Below are 22973 nucleotides of genomic sequence, written 5' to 3'. Positions count from 1 at the left end.
AGTTAAACTTTCATTATTTGCAGATGATATGATAGTGTACATAAGCGACCCCAAAAACTCCACCAAAGAACTCCTACAGCTGATAAACACCTTTAGTAATGTGGCAGGATACAAGATCAACTCCAAAAAATCAGTCGCCCTCCTATACACAAAGGATGTGGAAGCAGAGAGGGAAATCAGAGAAGCATCACCTTTCACGATAGCCACAAACAGCATAAAATATCTTGGGGTAACTCTAACCAAGGAAGTGAAAGATCTATCTGTCTTTTATTGTTAAGTTTATGTTTGTTGAGTGCTTTTCTAAAAGAATCTCTTTTATCCATCGTTTATTAACATGTTGGATTTTGACAAATTTTTATTTTTACACAATCTTTATGGATTTTAGTTTGTTCCATTGATATGTTTCATGAGTTGATTTTCAAGTGTTAAGCCATTCCTGTACTCCTAGGCTGTATCTCACATGATCACCATGGGTAATCTTTCCTATGTCCAATTAGTTACAGTGTGGTTTAGTTTAAAGAGAAAGGAGTTGAGCCAGGCATGGTCCAGGCATGCATGTCCAGGCATACATGTCCAGGCGTGCATGTCCAGGTGTGGCATGTCCAGGTGTGCATGTCCAGGAGTGCATGTCCAGGTGTACGTGTCCAGGTGTGCATGTCCAGGTGTACATGTCCATGTGGTGGATGTCAGGGTGTGCATGTCCATGTATGCATGTCTCAATGGTACATGTCTGTATCTCGAGCACTCAGAAGGCAGAGACAGGAGTTCTAGGCTCCTCTGGGTTAGATAGCAGGACTCTACACCCCACTCCCACTTCCCCAAAGAGAGGAGAGACTTTAAAGCTGGAGAGATAGCTCAGTTGGTAAAGTACTTGTTGCATGTGCATGAGGACCTGAGTTTGATCCTCAGCATTCAGAATCCATGAAAACAAAAGCAAAACAAAACAAAACAACAGGTGAGCATTATGGTGTGTGCTTGGAATCCCAGTAGTATGGAGGTAGGTAGACAGATCCCAATAAATTCCTTGACAGGCAGCGGAGTCTAATCAGCAAGCCCCATGTCCCGGAGAAAGACTCAACTTCAAAAAACATGTTTTAGAGTAGCCATGACATTGGTAAAGTGGTACACCTGCTTTTGTGGAGTTGTAGTGGCTACGGACTTTGCCTTGTGTACTACTGCACCAAATCAGGGTTTGTTGTTGTTATTCCTCTAGAAGTCATTACAGGGCAAACACTAGAATGCTTTTTCTTACACACAAAGTGATTCTGCTCCCTGCCCTCATCCCTAGACTTATCTCTCCAAAATTATAATGTCTAGGTAGGGAGGTAGTTTTGACAGTACCCGAGTTCAATCTTAAGCACCCATGTAAACAAGTCTGGACATGGAGCTTGCTTGTAATCCCAGAGTTAGCAGGCAGCCACAGCCTTTCAGGCAACTGAGAGACTATTTCAGAAAACAAAGTAGGTGGCCCCTTCAGGAACAACTTGATGTTGTCTCTGGCCTCCACACATGTGCAACAACCACCTCCCATGCACACATACAAAAATTACGAGATCTAGTTAATTCTAGATCGCTCCCCACCCATACAAACTGCTCTCTAATGTTATATACCAGTCAGTATTTCTGGTCCTATGTATACTCTGCTGTCTATATTCATTGTACTTCTTATCACTTTCCAAGCATCTTTTATTGTCTTATAATATAAACTGAATGGTCTTTGTGAAGTTTAAATTCTGAGCAATAGGATTTTCATCATTGAAAGCTCTTTAGGTTACATTTTCAGTGTGGGATATAGCGTGTAGCTCCTGTCAAGCAGCAGAAGGCATTAACCAACTCCCTCCCCACCCCTTGAGGAAACTGCTAATATTCCCGTTCAGTGCCCCTTGCATCCACTGTGGAGAGGGATAAGTACCTTAAGTAATAGATTAGCCACAGAAACAAAAGAATAACTAGAACACTCGGACGCTGATGAAAGAATGGGGAAGTAAGCTTCATGTACCAGGGATCCCTGCTGTTCCTGTTTTCAGTGTGGCAAAGCAAACCAGGCCCCTATGGACTCTCAATACTAAAGAATGAATTATTGTCCTGAATAGTAATGTGACATTGCTAATGATTTCATCAGTGACCAGAGCCCGTGTGTGCCTGTGTGTGCGTGTGTGTGCGTGCGCGCACGAATTAATTTATCAAGTAGCTATTTGGTTTAAGTATAAATTGTAGATTTTTAAAAGAATAGTTTATTCATCATGAATATAACAGTGTGAGAAATGTATTAATATATATTATATATGTATGTATATGTGTACTTATGCAAGCATACTGGCCAAATAAATGAGCAAGTTACATCATTAGTTTTTCAGCTGATCCCACTTACCTACTGCTATTAGCCTAGTTGGCGTTTCTCTCTCAGTCTTTAGAACCATCTTCAAATTAACACATCAAAAATGTCTTCGCTTTTCTTCCTAGACTTGCTTTTATATTTTTATTCTAGCTTGTTTTTGTCCATTCTCTGTGTAATTGTTTTTCAGTTATCATAGTTAGACTTTGTGTGTGTGTGTGTGTGTCTCACAAATCTAGGTCTATTTTTAGTGCTAAGGCTGGAACCCAGGGCTCTGTACATGCTAGATAAGTGCTCTCTCTATCACCAAGCTTTAGCCTAGTTCCAGCCTTTGACTGTAATCCTGATATAACTATCCTGCTTAGTTTGCATGCCTCCCATGCTGCCTTCCTACCCAACTTTTAGGGCATGCCCTTAGAGTTGTATTGGTATTTCACTGGCTTTTCGGACCTTGTTTGATTTCATTCTGCTGGCTGTAGAGTTTTCTGAGGTTGCTTTTTGGGATCTCCAAGACGTCCAGAAGTCCTGGTTCACCTGCGTTCAGTGTGATTGCTTATAATTCCCAAACTAAGAGTCTGAGGGGGAGGAAGGGGGGGTCATGAGTTTTAAGACTTGTCCAGTCTACATAGTGAGACTGTCTAATAATAAAATAAATAAAGAATCATTGTGCAATCCATTCTTCAGCATATGAGTCAGCATTCCAGTAAAGACAAATGAATCATCTCTGTTCTGATAGAAGTCACTTCATTTTCTTCCTATTGTGGTCCATACCAGGTTATAAACAAGCACACAGCTGTAGAGACGGAGCTAGAATACACTACAGTCGTACACTGTGTGGAGTAGAAAGAGCAGCTGGTGTCCTTGGTATTCATGCAAATTGGTGAGAGAAATATATGTGAAAGAGATGGACCCCCTCAAAGAACGTCTCTTTCTACCAAAGAGTCTATCTTTTCTCACTGACAGTAAGTAGCAACTCTGAATTGGTTATGTGTAGCCCCATATGAAATGGAGAATTGTTAATTACCTGTAAATCAGGATTGCTGTCTGGACCACTTGGGACATCAGTCTATTCTTTATCTCTTACCACAGGGTCATGGCCCTTGTGCAAGTGACAGAATTTGCATCCCTGTTAAACTTGACATACAAGAAATACCCTTTCTTTTCTACAGAGGAAGAAATTAGGTCTCTCACTGAGATTTCCCATTGTCTTTTATGCTGAGCATCTCGCATTGAGTTTAGCTTGCCAATTTCTGTCTAATGGTTTTGTCTTTAGAGATCCCTAAAGCAAATAATTCTGTTGCCATTTTCCTTAAGTGCATATATGCCTTTCAAATATTTGGTTGGAAGCAGAAGACTGTCCCTGTCTTGCTCATCTGGGTAAAACTCATTTACTGTTTTTCCTTTTAAACTGTTAGCTCAAGTGACCTTACACACAAGTCCCAGCTGTGCATTAGCATTGCTTGGGGATGTGTTTGTGTCTTTTGTCTAAAAATACCCAGCCGGTAGGATTCATGATCCATGAAAGCTAATTGAAACAATTTCTCTTCAAGTTTTGGCAAGCGAAGCATGCATTATAAGCATTAATATCTATAAATTGAATTGTTAATGAATCTAGACACTAATAATGAATGCAATTTTGCAAGCTTAACTAGAAACACTAAAATTATCAGGATCTGGAGCAGAATTTTCAATCATTTTTGCTTATTAAATAGCAAAGCTATGCTTTTAATAAGCTAATCATTTTTATTTGCCCCCATAGGAGTAGCTCAGTTGATTAGAAACAGGTTTCTAAGTGCAAAGTGGTGTTGTTTTTCTCTTACTGCCTTAGCCACCAAAGCTCTGAAATTGTAAGCTGGGTATTTATCCCACAGCCAGTGTCTTCTGCGCACATTTGTGCTCGCATGTGTTTTCCGAAATTTACCCCCTCCATGTCTCCTCCATATAGTGCCTGTCTCATTTGTATGTATGCTCCTTGCATTCTTATAGCAGGCATTAGCACCGTTGGTGTAAATAAGTGCTCTCGTGTTACATGCAGACATTTTAGAAGATCGTACGTTCTCAGAGTGGAAAACAAAATGAGTTTCGTGATTACCTTTCTGATTTCTATTATTTTTAGACTCAGTAAGTCCTTTGGTGTATATTTCAATTTGAATACCATCTCCACGCGAACACTTTGCGTAGCCCCAGTTAAGAAGCTTTTAACAACATCCAGTAAGCAAGGCTGATCAATGCTGTAGTGTGTTGTGTTTAGTGCTAACATGACTGAGACGGCAAGCTGTGCGCTTAGGGGACAGTTAGTGCTTTTAGGAGCTCCTCCCTTATTGTTCCTGAGCATCCCGAGATAGATAGTCGGTGTGCCTTCCTGCGCCTGTTCACTTACTGCCTAGGAATGCCATAAGCACTAAGGAGAGCTTGCAAGTAATAACTAGGGATGTCTGGCTTCTGTTTATATTCTCAGGGATGTGACTGAAATTAGATTCAAAGTGCCTTATCTGATTGATATTGACAATTACTTAGGTTTGCATGATAGAGAACTAAGATGCTGAAGCAGACATAGAATCTGATAGTCAGTGTGGACTTTGCATCAGATACTGTGTGCTGGAACTCTTGTGGAAGGATGATGGGAGTTGGATGCCTTGGTATTACTTATTTTTCAGCATTGTTGAATATTCCTTTAGGCTACCAGGTTTGACAATATATAGTCTTGTTAGGAAAATGAAATTTGTTACCTATGTGTAATATATGATGCAGGATGCCTCAGTAATATAGTAAATGTGCATTGCTTTGTCAATTATTCAGTGGTTTGTAGGCTCCTCCAACATGGATGTAATAATCACACACATGCGTTGTTTTCCTGATGACTGTTTACAACCTTCACACTTCCGCCTTGATGCTCAAATAAACAGTTTTACCAAAGTGGCATCTCATGATCTCTCAAGCATCATTTACTGCTGTCTTTGAAATGGCTAAATAGTCTAGGGAAAGTTGCCCTAAGTAAAACAAACAGAAAGGAAAATCTTCCCACAAAGTGTTTTTGAAACACTCATTTCTTAGCTAGTAAACTTTTTACTATTTTCTGGGATTTCTTTTTTTAAAAATCAAGTTTTTCTTTTTTCAAGTTATCCTTGAACAACAACAACAACAAAATGAATAGGTACAAAATTTGGGTGATTGTACTTTTTCTGAACGATAAAGGTAATTTAGCCCCAGGATTTCAGTCCTGCCTAGATTTGATTGCCTATTTTATTAACACATTATTCTTTAAAATATGTATACTGATAAATGGGTTCTGTCATCAAAATCTTCTCCAGAAATGTTGTGTCAGTTGGCAACCATCTGGCATGGCTACTTGAAGCACTAGAGTAAGATAGGGAATTTGCTTTTGTTTGTTTGTTTTGACATTTATTGATTTTCACGTGAGTTAATTCTGTAGGCAAGTCTTTTTTTTCTTTCTTGTTCTTTGACAATTTTGTGACATGGGTTTTGGAGTCTGATGAGCTCATCATTGTTATACAACAAAAGTCTTAATCACAACTGGTTGTGATTATAATTACTGATATACTTAGAACAGTTAACTTTTTCTTATCTAAGTAGTTGACTAAAATGTCTGTATTTAAAATTTTTTTTCAAATACTATGCTATGTGCTAGTTCAGAAAACCAGCTCACTATCCTTAAGAACATATTTAGTTAGATGAATTGCCATTATAGCTATACTACTTTTTTAAAACTATAACTCTGTTATGTAAAAATATTTTCTCTATATCCATAGTTTTGTCAGTGGAAATACCAAAATATGTCACTACAAAAGACATCTCATTCCAGGCCTGGCCTGCCCCCATTCCTACGGTCTCTGCCTCCTGAAGGTTGCAATTACAGATTCAGCTATCACACCCAGCTTGAAAGAGTATTTTTTATCACAAATATTTTCTACTTTTTATGACTGTCTTAGGAAGATGACACCTTAAAGAAGAAATTAAAGTGATAAATCAGACACAAATGTAGGAACAATTTTTATTGCAAGCTTGATTCTTGACCATCATCTTAAAATATTCTTTTCAGTAAAAGTACTATCGAAGGCTTTGTAATTTAAAAATATATTCTCTAACTCTTAATAAGAAATTATAGTGAGAGAGACATACAGACACATGTGTGTGGGGGGGGACAGAGGGAGAGAGAGATAGAGAGAGAGATCTGGCATAAAGGTTTTAGCTTAGACATGACCAAGAGCCAGGCATCTCTTTAGATTCTCTGCCCTGTATTTTTTGTAGAATCTTTCCATGACTTACACAAATCAAGGAATCAATGGAGCTTCTCACAGCATGAACAAACTCCACCAGAACAGACAAGTGATGAGACTTACCACTATCTGTCCTTCAACGCCCCTCTGGAAGCGATCGGAAGTATTAGTTCTTTTTTATCCTTCCAGGTTTTTTTTTTAAAAGTATATGTAGAAACTAAGTAAAATATCTATTCTCTGCCCCTTTCTGTTTAAGCACAGATGGTATATTTGTCTGGTCTCAGAGTTGCCTCAGTGGACCAAACAGGGTTCTTTGAATATGGAGGCAGAGTAGTGGCCTGTTTTGTTTGTGTTGTGGGCTGAGCCGAGTCTAGTAGAATCCATATAGCAGTGACTATTGATTGTGCTTAGCAACTGAGAAAGACTCAAGTGTTCTGCAGAATGGATTCCGGTGACTTCTGTGTAAAGAAGCAGATCAATAGGTGTACAGAGTAGAGTTCATGATGTCTCTTCCCCCATAACTGCTCATCTTCAACTCAGTTAATGAAACGATTGTTCTGTAAGTTGTGCAGACAGCAAGTAAACGGCCAGCTTCCATGCCCATCTCTTCAGCCTCTAGATGTCCCTCCACACCCTGCATAACAAGAATGTCTGTTCAATCAGGAAATCTTACTGGCTCTGATTTCAAAAGGCATTATGTTACCTCCCATCTCCACCACTCCCTCTGGTCCAGCCTGGCGCTGATACCTGTATGCCCGTGCTCCTGCAGTACCTCCTCTTATCTGCCTTTGTTCCTTGTGATGGTTTGGACGAAAATGGGCACCCAAAGCACTGACACTCTTAGGAGGTGTGGCCTTGTTGGAGGAAGTGTGGCACTGCAGGGGGAGGGGAAGGCGGCTTTGAGGTCTCTTTTGCTCAAGCTTCCTTTAGCCTGACTGTTAGTCTCCTTCCTGCTGCCTTCTGGTCAAGATGTAGCCAGCACCACATGCCTGCACACCACCACGTTCCCCTTCATGATGATAATAGACTGAACCTCGGAAACTAAGTGAGCCACCTCAGTGAAATGTTTTCCTTATAAGAGTTGCCATGGTCATGGCAATTCACTAGTGCTCTTCACAGCATCAGTAAACCCTAACTAAGACACCTTTCCTGTCCTCTACAGCCCATGTAACACAGGGACCTTAACATTTCCCCTCCTGACACTTCCAGCTGAAATGAAATTAAAACCCAGATGCCATACTGAAGCCCAGCTGAGTTTCCATCTCCCTCTGCTTCACTGTTGGCTGTTTCCACCTTTTCTGCTCCTGGAACAGAAGGTTTGTTTGTGTCGCCATCCTTGAATATTCAGTCCTCGTTATCTAGAATTGTAATGTCCCAGATGTCCTGAAGACTGTATTCAGCACTCAGTTTATATAACTTCCCTCCTGGCAACCTTTTTTTCCATCTGTATATCACAGATACGACTCTTTCTACTCAAAACACACGTAACTATCTAGAAATAATTTTTGTATCTATGTTAGTTTTCTGGTATTTCCTGTTAAAATTTTAATTTCCACAGGCATGGAACTGTGGCTATCCTATTTATTTATTTGTTTGTTTGTCTATCTATTTATTTATTTATTTTTGGTTTTTAGTGACAGGGTTTCAATTCAGCAGATGCTAATTGAGCACTTGCCATGCATTCACATTGCAGAAGGAAGTTTCTATGGGGGCTTTTACTTTGTGTGTGCATGGGCAAGTGTGTGTGGAGGAACCAGGCAATAAAGATGTAAAATATTTTAATTCTATGTGCTATGAAGGAAAACAAATACACAGAAGAGTGCAGCTTGTCTACATATTAAGTTTTTGTTTTCTTCTGCTATTATCACAAGAATGTTATTTAACAAGCTACTTAAAACCCAGTGGCTTATTAATATTTTGTGGGTATACTTGGAATTTTAAAATCCAGGTTAGAATTAGCTCTGAGTTCTGTGGTTCACAGTGTATCTCTCTCCATCCCCTTTCCTTCCCTATTTTGTTTCTTTTTCCTCTGGATCATTTTGCTCAGGTTAGTCTCCAGCTCATACCTCAAGTGATCCTCCTGCCACATCCTCCCAGGAGGATCAAGCATGGACTACTGGCATGCACTGACACACCAGGCTGCTGCTGCCTCTGTTGCTACTTAAATTCCCACCCCACCATTTCTTTATTGTCAGTGGAGTATTGAACCATGCTGTGATAAAAAGTTAGAATAAAAGAGACGGGGCTTCGCAGTGCAAGACATTTTAAGGCTCTGATTGAGTCATTTGTTTTAACTTTCTAGTAACTAAAATAAGTTGCACAATCAAGTTTGAAGTCTAGGGGACAGACGGGAGATGAGTTCTGGCCACTGTGAAAAACAGATCCTGATAATATATTCAATGTGTCAGTGAAGTTGCCAGGTCACTTGAGTAAAGGAGGAGGAAGGAGGCAACTCACTGTAGTCATCTGAGGAAGGAGGATTCCAGAGAGAGAGGGAGCAGAAAGCATGGAGAGGCCAGAGGGAAATATGCCTGGCCTGCTGCAGAAGCAGCAGATGAAGAGAGATCAGAAAAAGCATGGAAGATGCAGAGAAAGTGACTTTGGAACTTTGTAAAGACTTGTTCTTAGAGTCAGCCTCAGGCCAGCCATATGGGGGTCTTGAGCAGAAACACGATGAGATGAGAGCTAAGCATATGGTTTCCCCTGTTGTCAGCTGGCTGAATAAACACTATAATATGTGATCTGACCTGCAGACTTTCCCAAACAAAGAGACAAATACTTAATGTGTAAATAGGGTAAAATAACCAAAGCTTTATAACTGGTGGTTAAAAACAATAAAATAAAATTAACAAGGATAGACACTGATATGGATGGTATATTGCTTGACAGGGAAGTCCATTCAGTGGAATCTTCAACCCCAAGGAAGGTCAAGTGTGTTTGAAATTAAGTGAGTTATACAGACAGTACATGATTGCACTCGGTCGCCGTCCATTAGAGATCTGAGCAGTTACTTGTGCAGGCTTATAAAATGATAGGAAGCAGATGATTTTACACAGAAGCAATTCACTGGAATTAGCAAGTCTTGCATTTATTGAATAGAAAAATTAAGACCTATGTCTTAATGTTAAACATTTAAATAATGCAGAAATAAAAACATCATTAAATTGTAATAACTTCCAATCATGAGCCAAACAAATCATGAAAAACTTAGTCATGCCCTGTTGATACTGTTGTCACATGAGATTAAAAGAAATTGTCGATAACCTCATCAACCCCATGCTTCATGTCTCGTCCTGACCAGAGGACTTAATGGTCACGTCCAAATGATTTTCTTCTATCGTCTCTTATATAGCCTTTTTGGAAAAGGAAGATCTTAAGACAGAAATAATTCTGCAAAGACTCTGTTGTTGTATTCTATTTGCATATCTAAAGTAGGCAGCTATGAAAAACTTTTCGAACAATATAAAGATTAAATTTCTTAATGTCTTTTAAGATATTTTAATATAATGTTTTATTAATTCTCTGAGAATGTCTTACAATGTGTTTTGATCATATTCATCCCCACTCCCCCCTTATCTGAAGATTTTTAACAAATGTTCAACTCATGTGAAAATCACAGCTGTCTTTCTCCAGGCTCTGTATTATTCTTCTCTTATTAATGTATTAAAATTGACAGTTGATTAGAATGGCAAAAATATGACTCATATTTCTTAGATGTCATTATTGTTCTTAGATCAGGTTATTGACTTTAATTGTAGTCTGAAAGACACCTGTGATTCGTGTTCAAACCCACACAGTCTGGATTCAGAGTCTGAGCTCTTACCCACACGGTGAACTGGATTATCACAGAAGTTTCAAGCACAAATTCTTACCATGGTTCCTACCTTTACTAATTGTATCATATTATAGTTTTTATGATAATTAATAGCCAGTTAATATTCATACTCACTGCCCTAGCATGTTAATATCTTTGATAATTTCCGCCTTGTTCACTCTTACTCTTAGATTTGATTTTTCTCTTTGTTACTGCCTCTCCTCCTTATGGCTCTCAAGGAAGGTGGTGGAATTCTGATTTAACGTCTAGGAATAGCTTTTCCCATCTTATGTAACAACCACTGTAAGTCCAAAAGTGTTTTTCTCTCCATAGTTTGGTCATTTCTTTCTCTTACTGAAGAAGACTGAGTTTTGCTTTCTTTCTTATATAGATAATGTTTTAGGAGATTTGTTAGTTTGCTTTGTTTTCTAGATAGCCCAGGCCTTGAGCTCACTATATAGCTCAGGCTAGCCTTTAACTTAGAGTAGTCCTCCTGCCTCATCTTCCTGAAATTTATAAAGCCCTCCCTCCAGCAAGGCCATACCCCTTAATTCTCCACCAATAGAGCACCAGCTATAGATCAAGTATGCAAATGCCCCAGACTATGGGGAATATCTCAATCAGACTACCACATTCCACTCCCTGAGCTCCATAATATTCTGGCCAGAAAGTAAAATGTGTTTAATCCAATTTCAGAAACCCCCATAATCTTTCACAGTCATAATGCTTTATGAAAGTCTAAAGACTCTTCTGAGACTCCAGGCAATCTCTTAATTGTAATCCCCTGTAAAATAAAAAAGCAAATTACATACTTCTAATATATAATGGTATGGAATATACCTTGCCATTCTAAGATGGAGGAATGAGGTCATTGTGAGGAAGTACTGGACCAAATCAAGACTTTAGCTTTGCTGTCTACAACACACTTGTATGTTGTGGGCTGAGTCTGCTCTCTGTATTGAGTCTCCTTGGCAGATTTCCCACAGCCATGGAACCTCTGCTATCGGGTAGTCTCCAATACAGTCCATGCTCTACTTCCTCCGCTTCACACAGTGGCCTCTCAAGGCTTTTCCACAGCGACTCCCATGCCCCACACCACACACTGCCTGGCCTCAGCTCCCTTTGAAACTGTGGAAGAAGATTCCACAGTCCCGTTGTCCTTGACTTCCAAAGCTCTCACCGTCTGAATGACATTGCTAAGTTGACTGCCCGCTTGAGATGGACCCTGTTCTCGAGCTGCGTTTGCAGCAGACTTGTTTGCTGTTGCCTTTTAGGGGCATAAAAGCCCTTATGCCTCTTGCTTTCATCAGTTGGACCACTGTGTGGTCTTGCTCTCAGGGCACCCTTCCCTTTATTCCCTTTATTTTAACTGGGGCTCTCCGTAATGGCTCTACTCTTCTCAACAACTACAGCCTCTCTCCAAATGTAAGCCTTGGCTATAGCATCAAGCTTGCCATTGTCCTCTTCCCTTCCACAGTGTATGTTTTCTTTGTCTCATTTGCTCTTTTTCATTGTAGACCTGTCTAGGCATGCTTACTAATAACCACATGATAGAGTCAATAGCAGGCTCTTTTGAAATCGCTACTGACAAATAAATTAGTTCGTTACTATTAGATTCAGCCTCAAGCAAATTCTTAGGACATGGGCAGAAAGAAGCCTTTTTTTGTTTGTTTGTTTGTTTGTTTGTTTGTTTGTTTGTTTGCCTCTAGATCACAGGAGCAGTTTGTCTGGCCAAGCCACTACTGTTGCTATCTTCTGAAACCTCTTGTGATGGGCCTCCATAGTCTGCATAGCTCTTACTGCTACTGTTTCCAAGCTCCTACTAGGAATGTCCTTAGGTTCCACACACAGTGTCCCACCACTCTTCTAGTTCAAGTTTCGCATCTGTTCAGAACTCTGTGTGGTCAGGTTCTTTGCAGCAGTCCTCCACCACTGACACCCAGTTCTCTGTTAGTCCTGGCTGTGAGTAAACAGCACAATCAAGGCAGCACACAGAGGGAAAGGGTGATTTGGCTTGTGGAGGGGTGAATCTGTCATGACACGAAAGTGTGGCAGCAAGCTGCAGACTTGACTAGAAACTGAGAGCTCCACTCTTGAACCTGAAGGCAGGAAGCAGAGAGAGCAAACTGGGGCTGACGTGTGGTTTTTGAAACCTCAGAGTTTGCCACAGTGACATACTTCTTCCAGCAAACCGTACCTCCTAGACCTACCCAAACAGTGCTACCAACTGGGGACCCTAGTATTCAAGTACCTAAGACTATTGGAGGGGGAGAGGGAATCTCATTCAAACCACACTTGTCAAGTTCAAGAAAAGGGATTATTAAATTTTTGGAACTATATAAATATGAGGGAGAATTGTTCTCTATAAAATATAGAACCATTCAATCCTTAGACATGCTTGTATATCTTTCCATTTATTTATACTGTTCGCAATATATTTGAATTAAAGCTTATTTTTCATGCTCTTTTTGTGCTCATATGTTTATTGCATATACCTTAAAGCAAGACAGTCTAGGCATGTGTCTCAATGGGGGAGCACTTAACTAGTATGCAGAGTCCTGGGTTCAAGCCCTTGTACCATTAAAAGGGAAATCAAGAGAAGGGAGGCAGGCTGATGTGGAGTTTCTTTTTTGTTTGTTTGTTTCGTTGGTTTTTTGATACAGGGTTTCTCTTTGTAACAGCCCTGGCTATCTTGGAACTCACTCTATAGACCAGGCTGGCCTCAAACTCACAGAGATCCCCTGCCTCTGCCTTCCGAGTGCTGGATTAAGGGCGTGCACTACCACCACCTGGCTGATTAGGGTTTTTCAGCTGACTTTTTTTAAACAATTGTTTTCCTGTTTTCTTCTTTGTGGCTGCAATAGGAAAGCTCATCTATTAACATGTATTAGGAATTGGCTGAAGATTTCTGAGATGCAGCACAGGGATGGGGATGTGCTCTTAATACCCTGGAAGAAGTGTGGACTCTGCAGGGTGTGGGTTCTGCTCTGTGTAATTTTGATTATGGCTGATTGGTTCAGTTCTGCATATCCTTTCCTTCTCATGTTTTCTGCCTCCTGTCTTCTGTCTTGGATTACAAAACCAGAAATCTGCACCCATTGGCTCACATCTTCTCATTACCCCTCACCACCTGTAACCACATGGATCTACTCTCTTTTCTATGCATTTGGAATATATATATATATATATATATATATATATATATATATATATGCCACATAAAAATTAGATCTTATAGTCATATAAAAGTTTTCATTCTGTTTCTAGTTTATTTCATTGACTAGATGTCCTCAAAGTTTCATTTGTGTAATAAATGTGATATAATTTCCACAGTGAAACCCATTGTTTTGTACAATTAACATATACTAGGTTTTTTTTTTCAGATACAAAGTGGGAGTGGGCAAGGAGATGGGAGATAGATCTTGGAGGAGTTAGGAGGAGGTGAATATGCAAAATATATTATGTGAAATTCTTGAATAATTAATTTACATTTTAAAGTGTCAAAAATTTAATAAGGAAACAGATTGTAAAAATCTCATTCAAGGTTGATTGATGTTTTACAGTTTCTTTGTTCATCCATCTATTGACAGAGACATCAGCTGTCTCCACATCCTAGTAGTTATGAAGAATGCAAATGCTTTTGCAGAAGGATAGTTTAATTGGTTTTGGTGTTTTTCAAGCAATGCATTATTATATCATATAGGGCTTTGCATCCCTGCTATTCTCACTTTTCTCAAACTTTGGCTTCAGCGGTATCATAAACTAACTGTATAATGTTTAAAGAAAGTAAGCTGGGACAGCCAGTGTATTCGATATCTACCCACCTTTGTCACTTCCAGTTCATTTCACTCCTTGTATAGCCTTGGATTTGCATCCGGTGCTTTGCTTTAGCCCAGAGCACCTCCTCTAGCATTTCTTGTGGACCAGTTTCCTGACAAATTCACTGAGCTTCTGTTTCTTGGAATTATGAATTTCTTGGAAAAATATCTGATCAAATTACAAATTTTAGATAATACTCTAGATGGTTCCAGATCTATGTTTTAGGGTTAACTTTTGAGTTAGCCTGCAAGGTGTTGAGTTTTGATGTGGCATCTTCATACAAGGGTCCAGAGTTTTTTAAAACATTTCCTTGCTTTTCTCATCTCTCTCTTCTAGTTCGCATTCAAATCAAATGCTTAATTTGTAAAGTATAAGATGACTGTACAGTCATTAGTGTTTGTATGTGAACTTTGTTAACCCTTTCCAGGTCATCTCACTTCATTGCCTGCCCCCTCCTCCCATTGTGCCAGTGTCAGGGAATACCAGCTTATGTCAGCATTGGTGGAGACGGCCTTCTTACAGTCTCCAGGTTCGGTAACTGTGGAGATCTGGTATTTCATTTTGCTTTAGCCCTTTCTAAGAAGAGGCAACACCCGGACTTGAGTGCTTTACAACACCCTGTAAAACTAATAAACATTTTTAACTCTTTGGAACATTTTCCATAGTAACTAAAAGTTTATTTTTGGCCATGAGCAGTTAAGGTCACAAAGAAGAGAAAGTGGGTTTTCTTCAAGTTGAATGGCATTCATTTGTTGATTTTTATACTTAAAGATCTTTGTCTATTGCTGTTGAGCTAAATACCTTTGCCATAGTATGTGCTTACTAGTGTTGTATCATCATCCTTAGGTACCTCTTTCCAATACCAGTCTCCTCTCATTCAGTCTTCAAGTCCTGCTTAGTTCATCTCCAAAATGCATCCCACATTCTCACCTCCAGTGTTCCCCAACTATTTTAGTCCCTTACTGGAGTTATGGAATTGTCTCTCCATTTAGGTTCACTCTTACCTCCTAGAGGTCTATTCTCATGTAGCAGCTAGAAGCATCCTTCTATAACCGTTCAGCTCATGTCAGTTCTTTACCCAAAACCCTCCGGTGGTTTCATTTCAGCTTAGACTAGCACCCGGTCGTCTTTGTGGGTTTCTGTACCTGCCATGGGCTGGTCCTACCTCTACGTGCTCTTCTAGTTTGTTCTCATATAACTCCGAGAAACATTAACCTCCTTGCCTTTCCTTAAAGATAAGCTACGTTTCTGTCATTTTTATTGTTTCCTTTGCCTGGACTTTTCATCTAGATATTCTTAAAGTTGTCATCCTTATTCACCCCGTGTTCAAAATCATTACACATTGCCCTCTGAAGGGCTGCCTGCAGGGACTCCAAATTTACACATTGCCTGGCCTTCAGGATATCCTTTCAAATCTTGATGGAAGCTTCCATGATTCTATGATGCTTACATTTGCATGCCTGTAAGACCAGCACCATATAGACAACATAAAAGTATGCCATCAGCTAGAGCGATAGGCAGGCAGCCTTGGACCAAGGCCACTGAGCGACAGACAACTGAGCGCAGTGAAAGAAACCCTAGTCAGTCTGCCCTAGAGGCTTTCCTTTTCTCAAGAGAATTTCTTTGAAATTGATTCGTTCTTTCATACCCTTGAGCCTGTCATTGATGACACCTAGAAGCAGTGGGGTGGGGGTGGGGGCAGGGCAACCAGGCATAAGGTATACTATTCAAAGGCACGTGCCAGTGTCCTCCTCTTTATCCAGACCCATCTCCTAAAATTTCTACCACCTCCTAAAGATAGCACCACTAACTAGGGACCAAGTATTTAAAACATAAGCTTAAAGAAGACATTTTATATTTAAACCACAATAGTTAGTTTAGTTTAGTTTGCTGAGCTTTTTTTTCATAAAAATATTTTATTTTATAATTTTTTTTTCTGTAGCAATTAGTATGATCATATAGATTTTCTTTAGAGTATTAATTTGGTAGATGACATTGCGTTGATTTTCCAAACATCAAAACAGCTTTGCATTCTCTTGATAACTGCTACTTTGTTGCATATGCCTATACATATGTATACATACACACATACATAGAGTTGAATATGATATGCTAATATTTTGTCAGAGACTTTTATGTGACTGTTTATGAAAGTACCCATACATAATTTTATTGTAATTGATTCATTTTGTAACCATGGGCTAATGAGTTCTTCCAATTATTTTACCTAAGTAATGTAGCTGTCATCAGGTAGCCTAGACTTAGGATAGAACTTGTGCTTTGTACTGTACTCATAAGAGTTAATCTTCCATATTCACGGATTCAGATCTGTTTTCCAAGTGTGCATTTAATCTGAGGATGTATACAAAGCCTTATAATGCTTAAATTAGTTTTGACATCTAATATATAGCCTTTTAATTTGGAGCAGGTACCCCAGCATGTCCTGTGTGACCCTGAAATCCTCATCATTTTGTCAGGACACTTTATGGGCATTTTGTTTTACCTCATAGAGCACATTTTTCTTTTGAAGGCATCCCATTTTGTTTCATGAGATTTGGTGATCATAATTCATCCCAAGTGGGCCAGTGTGGCATTCTGTGAAATGCTCAGTCGTTTCCCAGCTTGTCGACTGCCTTGTGACGTCACCCCAGTCTGCGTGTGATGAGCAAAGCTGTGACTGCACCACTGTCCTTTGTGTCACTACAGTCACAGCATCCTCACGGTGGGCTGTAGAAGATCTTGTCGAGTTAGTCGTTCAGTGTGACGACAGCTATGATAGAAGGTGAAGCACCAAGCATTCATCACCATGTCCCTCCATCATGGTAAAGTAGTGGTTAGGAAAGATAAAGATTTGAAAATGAAATATCTCATTAAGTAGAATTTTGTAACAAACATAAAATGAAAACTAAAGTAAGTTTTGGGAAACCTCTCTTAGATAAACAAGGAAAATAATTAATTGGTAGTGTGTTGGTTGCAGTATCTTAAGGATTATTAGCCTGTCAGTTAGGGACGTTAAAGACACTGAGAACAATATCTACAGACTATTTTATAATAAGGCTAACAAGAAAAGAAGGGCAGTTTATTTCTGTGGGTCTTGAGTAGTTGCTCTAAAATAACCATAGGCAGGATGTTTAAAAAACACAGCAAAACATTAGTACCACGTGAAGTGGAATCTGCTAAGATGTGTGTTGCCGAATAGTAAAAAAGTGTGTGTGGAGCAGAGAAAGCCTTATCCGGACAAACCTGCGGAAGTCAATGGTGAAGACTTTCCTGGGACGACTTCCCAAAGTTGCTTTGTGGAAAATATTTGGGTCTACCATGTTAAGCCAATTCTGTCAGCCATGAACTCCATTGTTCTCAAAGACTTAGACATCACCACTGCCGTTATTACTATTTTTTTTTTGTGAGAAACTGAACCTTACTATCCCAAATTTCTTTTTACATACAACCGTTTGGCGACTTTGCAGTTGTGAGGTTGTGTTTTGAATTTTTTTGAGCTCAGTATTAAAGTGCACATTTCCAAATGAGAAGCACTCACTCAACCATCTCATGATAGAGGATGGCTTTGGAAACGTGTCTAATGACGATCGCACTCTCTAGTTAGTTCCGTATCAGACCACACCTGTACGTGATACACCGAGTCATTTTGGTGTTGCAGTACTTGAATAACACACCTTGTTTTGTACGTGCTTAACAAAACGAGAAGTAGACTATCTATTCCCACTCAAGCTCAAACCAGGTCTAGGAAAGTTTTTAGACTGTGATTCATGTACAAAGGAATATTCCATATTTTAAAATTCATTAACTGTATAATTGAAGAACTTCCACCTAACTTTCATTCAGAACTGATTAATGTACAATGTAATGAAGTGTTAACCTGAAATTATCATAAAAATAATTTGCTATAATTCTATAAATGCCTTCTAGTTGTTGAATATCAATTAATACTATATGCTCATGACTGACAGCAGTATTTGATGGTTCCTATTTAAAAGAAAATTTTGAAGAGTAAACAGGTAAATCCCAGCTTTAACAGGTACACCTTAAAATTAATTTTAGTAATTGACAGCACTAACATTGTGCATCCTATTTAAACAAGACGTTAGTCTCTACAATTTTTCAATTATTAATGTTTTCATTTCTAAAAATATGTTATTTTAATATGCTTTGAGTTTCAGCAACAAAAAGTTACAGTGCATCTGTTTTGTTATGTGCTTTTGTAATGTCCTTCCTTAAGGTTCCCTTGATTCAGACTCTATGCAAAGAAACTTTTCAGAATTTCTGTTGTAAGTTGGTTTTCTGTTCTGTCTCATCATTGGCTCTCCTTGGTGGCTACATATTGAAATGAATACAGTACCTGGGGTTGGAAATGTAACTTGGTGCTAGAGTGCTTGCTTAGCATGCACGAGGCCCTAGATTTGTTCTCTAACACTACATAACACAGGTGTGGTGTTCCTTCCTGTAATCCCAGCACTGGAGAGGATCACAAGTTCAATTTCATCCTCAACTACAGAAAGACTTCTAGACTAGCCTTAGATCCATGAGACTCCTTTATAAAAATGCACAATGGGTAGGCATACACTAATAAAACTTAAACAATTTTCAGATGAGTAGACACATGATTTATCAGATGTGATAAGGGAAGCAGTCTGATGCAAGGCTCTCTAGGGCTGCGGCTTAGGTTAGGTTACTGTAATTCATTGTCTTCTGCCAGTGCTACCCCGTCCTCATGTGTCCACTGTGTATTTATTACTGTTCCAAAGAAGCAGAACCAACAAGCTGTTTTATGGTGGGAAAGATACTCGCTTTAAGAAATTGTCTCATGCAATTGTGGAGGCTTAACCAGCACGGAGTCTGGCGGGGATGCTAGATATGAAGCCAAGTGTTAAAGTTTGAGGCCAAAAATAACCACCCGTAGAACCAGGAAGAGTAAATGAGAGTAAATGTGGCTGCTGAGACCAAGGCAATCTGATGGGTTCTTTCTTGCTTGGGGGTGATTGAGGAGACATCTCTTCAAGCCTGTTATCTATCCTATGAAGCCTGTCTACATTACAGAAGGGGGTATGCTTTAGTAAGAGTCCACAAATTTCCAGAGAAATCTCATCCAAAACCACTACCAGAAATATCTAAAACGGACCAAAAGCATTATGGTTAAGAAAAGCTGAGAAATACAATTAACCCAAGGAACATTCTCACTGAACAAATCTGATTCCAGACTGTGAAATTATGTCTTTGCTTACCTTCTTTACCTGCCCCGCTCTGCTTCCCCATCTTTGGTGGGCAGGCACTCCCTCATAAGTCACCACTTAAGAATCTGTTCAGTGAGGTGTTCCTAGAATCACACCCCAGAAATACTCATCTCGAGATGCGATGACCTGGCTTTCGTAACTGCTTATCACTAAAGTGTTATTGGGCCCCCACGAGTTGCTTGACTTTTAAATCTCAGGTATTCGAGGGCAGAGAGATGCTAGCTGAGAAACTAAGTTGGCCGTTGCCAATTTCAGTGAAGTTCATAGTAGTTTCATGTATCGCTCGCTACATTGTATTTATCTAGCTCCCTAATTATTAGTCATTTTGATTGTTTGTGGGTTTTCCTACTACAAACCATGTGGGGATGACTAGCTTCCTCTAAATAGCTGACATGCATACTTTTAAAGCAATGATAAGATAATTGGTAAAATACAAATGAGTCCTAGATTTGTCAGCCTTTTATCGTATAATAACTATATTTAAGGGTGAAAATCAAGATAAGCTTTGACTTAAAAATGCAAATGTGTTAAGCTGTCACATGGATATGGGGATGAGAGATAAAAATTAAATTGTAACAACAACAAGAAAAAATATGCAAGAATAGGTTTGATAGCCAAAAAAGTGCTTAAAATTTTGGGGAAATAAGTAGAGATTTTATATTTAGGTGCCCATGAATTTTCTAACCTTTTAACAAATAAATGAAGTGTGAGAATTGACTGAAAAACTAGGTTACGGGTTCTTCTTATTGACTTAATGCAATCAGATGTATTTTTCATAAATTAGACCATTAATAAGCATTTAAAATATGTATCTACCTGTAAATGAGGAAAAAGGCAGCCCAAGTAACTGCTCCAAAGACCTGAGTTGAGGCTATGGATTTCTGAGAAGAAACGATGGTAGGTAAGGCTAACACTGGGGATTTAGGTGAGGAACTTCTGAAGAAAAGGATGCATGCTTCCCTCCAAGATTATTGGAAACACATGGCAAAACGTTCATGCAGAAAAAGGGAAACACTTAGGAAAAAGAATTAACTCATATAAAATGGAAACTAATAACCAAAAGATCTAAGATATTTAATTTTAAAAACTGCTTCTCAGTTATAGGATTACATAGATACATTATAAAGTAAATTATTTTAGAAAACTCATAGCAACAGTTGCCCCCATAGGAAAGAAGAGGTTTTCCTTATAAAATACATTTTTTTATATTTTGGTGTGTGTGTGTGTGTGCTATTATGTTATGTATGAGTATGGGCACATGCCACAGCATATATGTGGAGGTCAGAGAACAAGCTGTAGGCGTCAGTTCCCTGGGTTCCATGGAACAAAGTCATGTCACCATGCCTAGTGGTAAGTGCTTTTACACAGTAAGGCATCTCTCTGGACCACATATCAAAAAAAAAAAAGTTTAGACTGGTACTCATTTTGTAGCTCCTGCTGACTTGGAACTCTCTGGGTAGACCAGGCCAGCCTTGAACTCAAGGAGATCCACTTGCTTCTATCTCCTGAATGCTGAGATCGAATGTATGTATCACTATACCTACCCCAAAACTAAAGTTTAAAAATAGGTTTTAAAAGAGCAGAAGATTTTAAAATAACCAGTAAATCAAAAAGAAATAGCAGTTGTAAAACAACAAAATAGTTTTTGTCAGTTCATATGAGCCATTGATCTTGGTTCAATTTTCTGATTTCAAATAATTGAAATAGAAACATTTTTTACTTGTTTAATATGGCAGAATGATATTACTGTAAATTGGAATGCAAAATTAAAATAGCTCAATGCACAATATAATATGAAATGAAGATTCTTTAACAATTTTATGTCATGGTGTGCTATATGAACACTGATGAAAAATGTAGCAATTCTTGAAGGACAGAAGACTGTAAGTAAAACCCTGGCTTGTACAACAATAAAGATAATTTTGTACTAATGTCGAAAAGGAAACAGCCACTCTGAACTTTATCTTTGTTAGTCTACCATCTGCAAATAAAAAAATATTAAATGACAGAAGTGGTATATTCTTAAGAAAATAGGAAGACTACAAACATTAAGCACTATTAGATTAAAAAACCAAATGGTTGTAGAGAAACTTCATTAATGATTTATAAGAGAGGATACACATCATGCTAATTAAATTTACAGATGATGGTAAATTGGATGGTGTTGACAAAACCAGAGAGGGCACATAAAAGAGACCTAAAGTGGTTAGAAATATGGGCAGGAAATGAAATGTGATTCAACCTGGAAAAATGTAGCTAATACATCTGGGGGAAATAATCAGAAACACAGCCATTCAGTTGGCAGCATTTATAGTGCTTGGAAAGTAGTACTACCGAGAGGCTTTGCTCAAGATGATAGTGAAGGCAAATTATGTACGGTCTCATAATTCAGTACTCAGTAAAGCCAGTCAATGAGATTTTAGTATGTACATCCAAAAGGTCCATACCACATGGCAGGAAGCTAAAAGTTATTTTGCTAGCACTGCTGAGATCACAATGAGAATACTGGTTTGTGGCACACACATGATTCAATAAAGCAAATTGCATAATGTTCAAACTGGAAAATAAATGCATGACAAGCTTCAGACTTTAACTTGCTGCGAAAGATTAAAGTGAAACATACTGTTTGCTTATTTTCTGTTATGTCCAGTTACGGTATTTCACAACTATTTGAAAGATGTAAGCATCATGGAAGTCAAGTAACTTTAAAGGTAGGATAAGAGGCTTTATAGTTAAGTACTGGGATGAAATTAAGTAACGGAAATTTAAGACGGAATCCGGGAAATGTTTTCTGACAGCGAAATCTATTAGTCTCTGGAATGGAATCCCAAGAGAGCTGGGGCGGGGAGTTCCATTCTCTAGTCATTGGACTGGATCAAGGCTTGGACAAGACATTATTAACACAACACACACACACACACAGACACACAGACAAAAGAAAAACCAGTTTGCACATTTTGTATCCGCAGAGATGTGTGCGCACAGAGACACCATCGGATCTCATCTAATTATCTTCTCCCCAGACTTCTCTGACGTGCTGTAGCCTATCATTAAGGAACTACCTATTATTTTTTTTAATGAATGCTTTTTAAAAGATCAAATTCATATTTTCCAGCTCATAGACTTCAATTTCCTGGATTATTATTTCTTTCTTCCAGCTCATAGAAAGCTAGAAAAGAAAACAGCCTTCCTTTCCCTGCTGATGAGATATGGCCTTAAATATTCCAAACCTTTGGATCAAATCACATGAGATTGCTGAGCTCCGAAGTCCCACTTACACCACTGCATCAGAAACACATTGCGATTGCAGCTTTGCAACCACAACTGTGAAAGAAATGAAATTCCTTCACTTCCTTTCCTGGGCAAGCCCACAGGGAGAGCTTCACCAGATGCTGTCCTGGAGGTGCCGCTTGCTTTAAGAAAGCAGTACAACTGAGTTTGAAAAATATAAAGGATGCAGTTTCTCCAAATATTAAAACATCATGCCAATTGCACATTTAAATTACCTAGGATGATTT

Source organism: Alexandromys fortis, unplaced genomic scaffold (genome assembly GCF_014885135.2).
Source record: "Alexandromys fortis isolate MF-2015 unplaced genomic scaffold, M_Fortis_MF-2015_v1.1 scaffold_1, whole genome shotgun sequence".
NCBI lineage: Eukaryota > Metazoa > Chordata > Mammalia > Rodentia > Cricetidae > Alexandromys > Alexandromys fortis.
Note: the sequence above shows the minus strand (reverse complement) of the source record.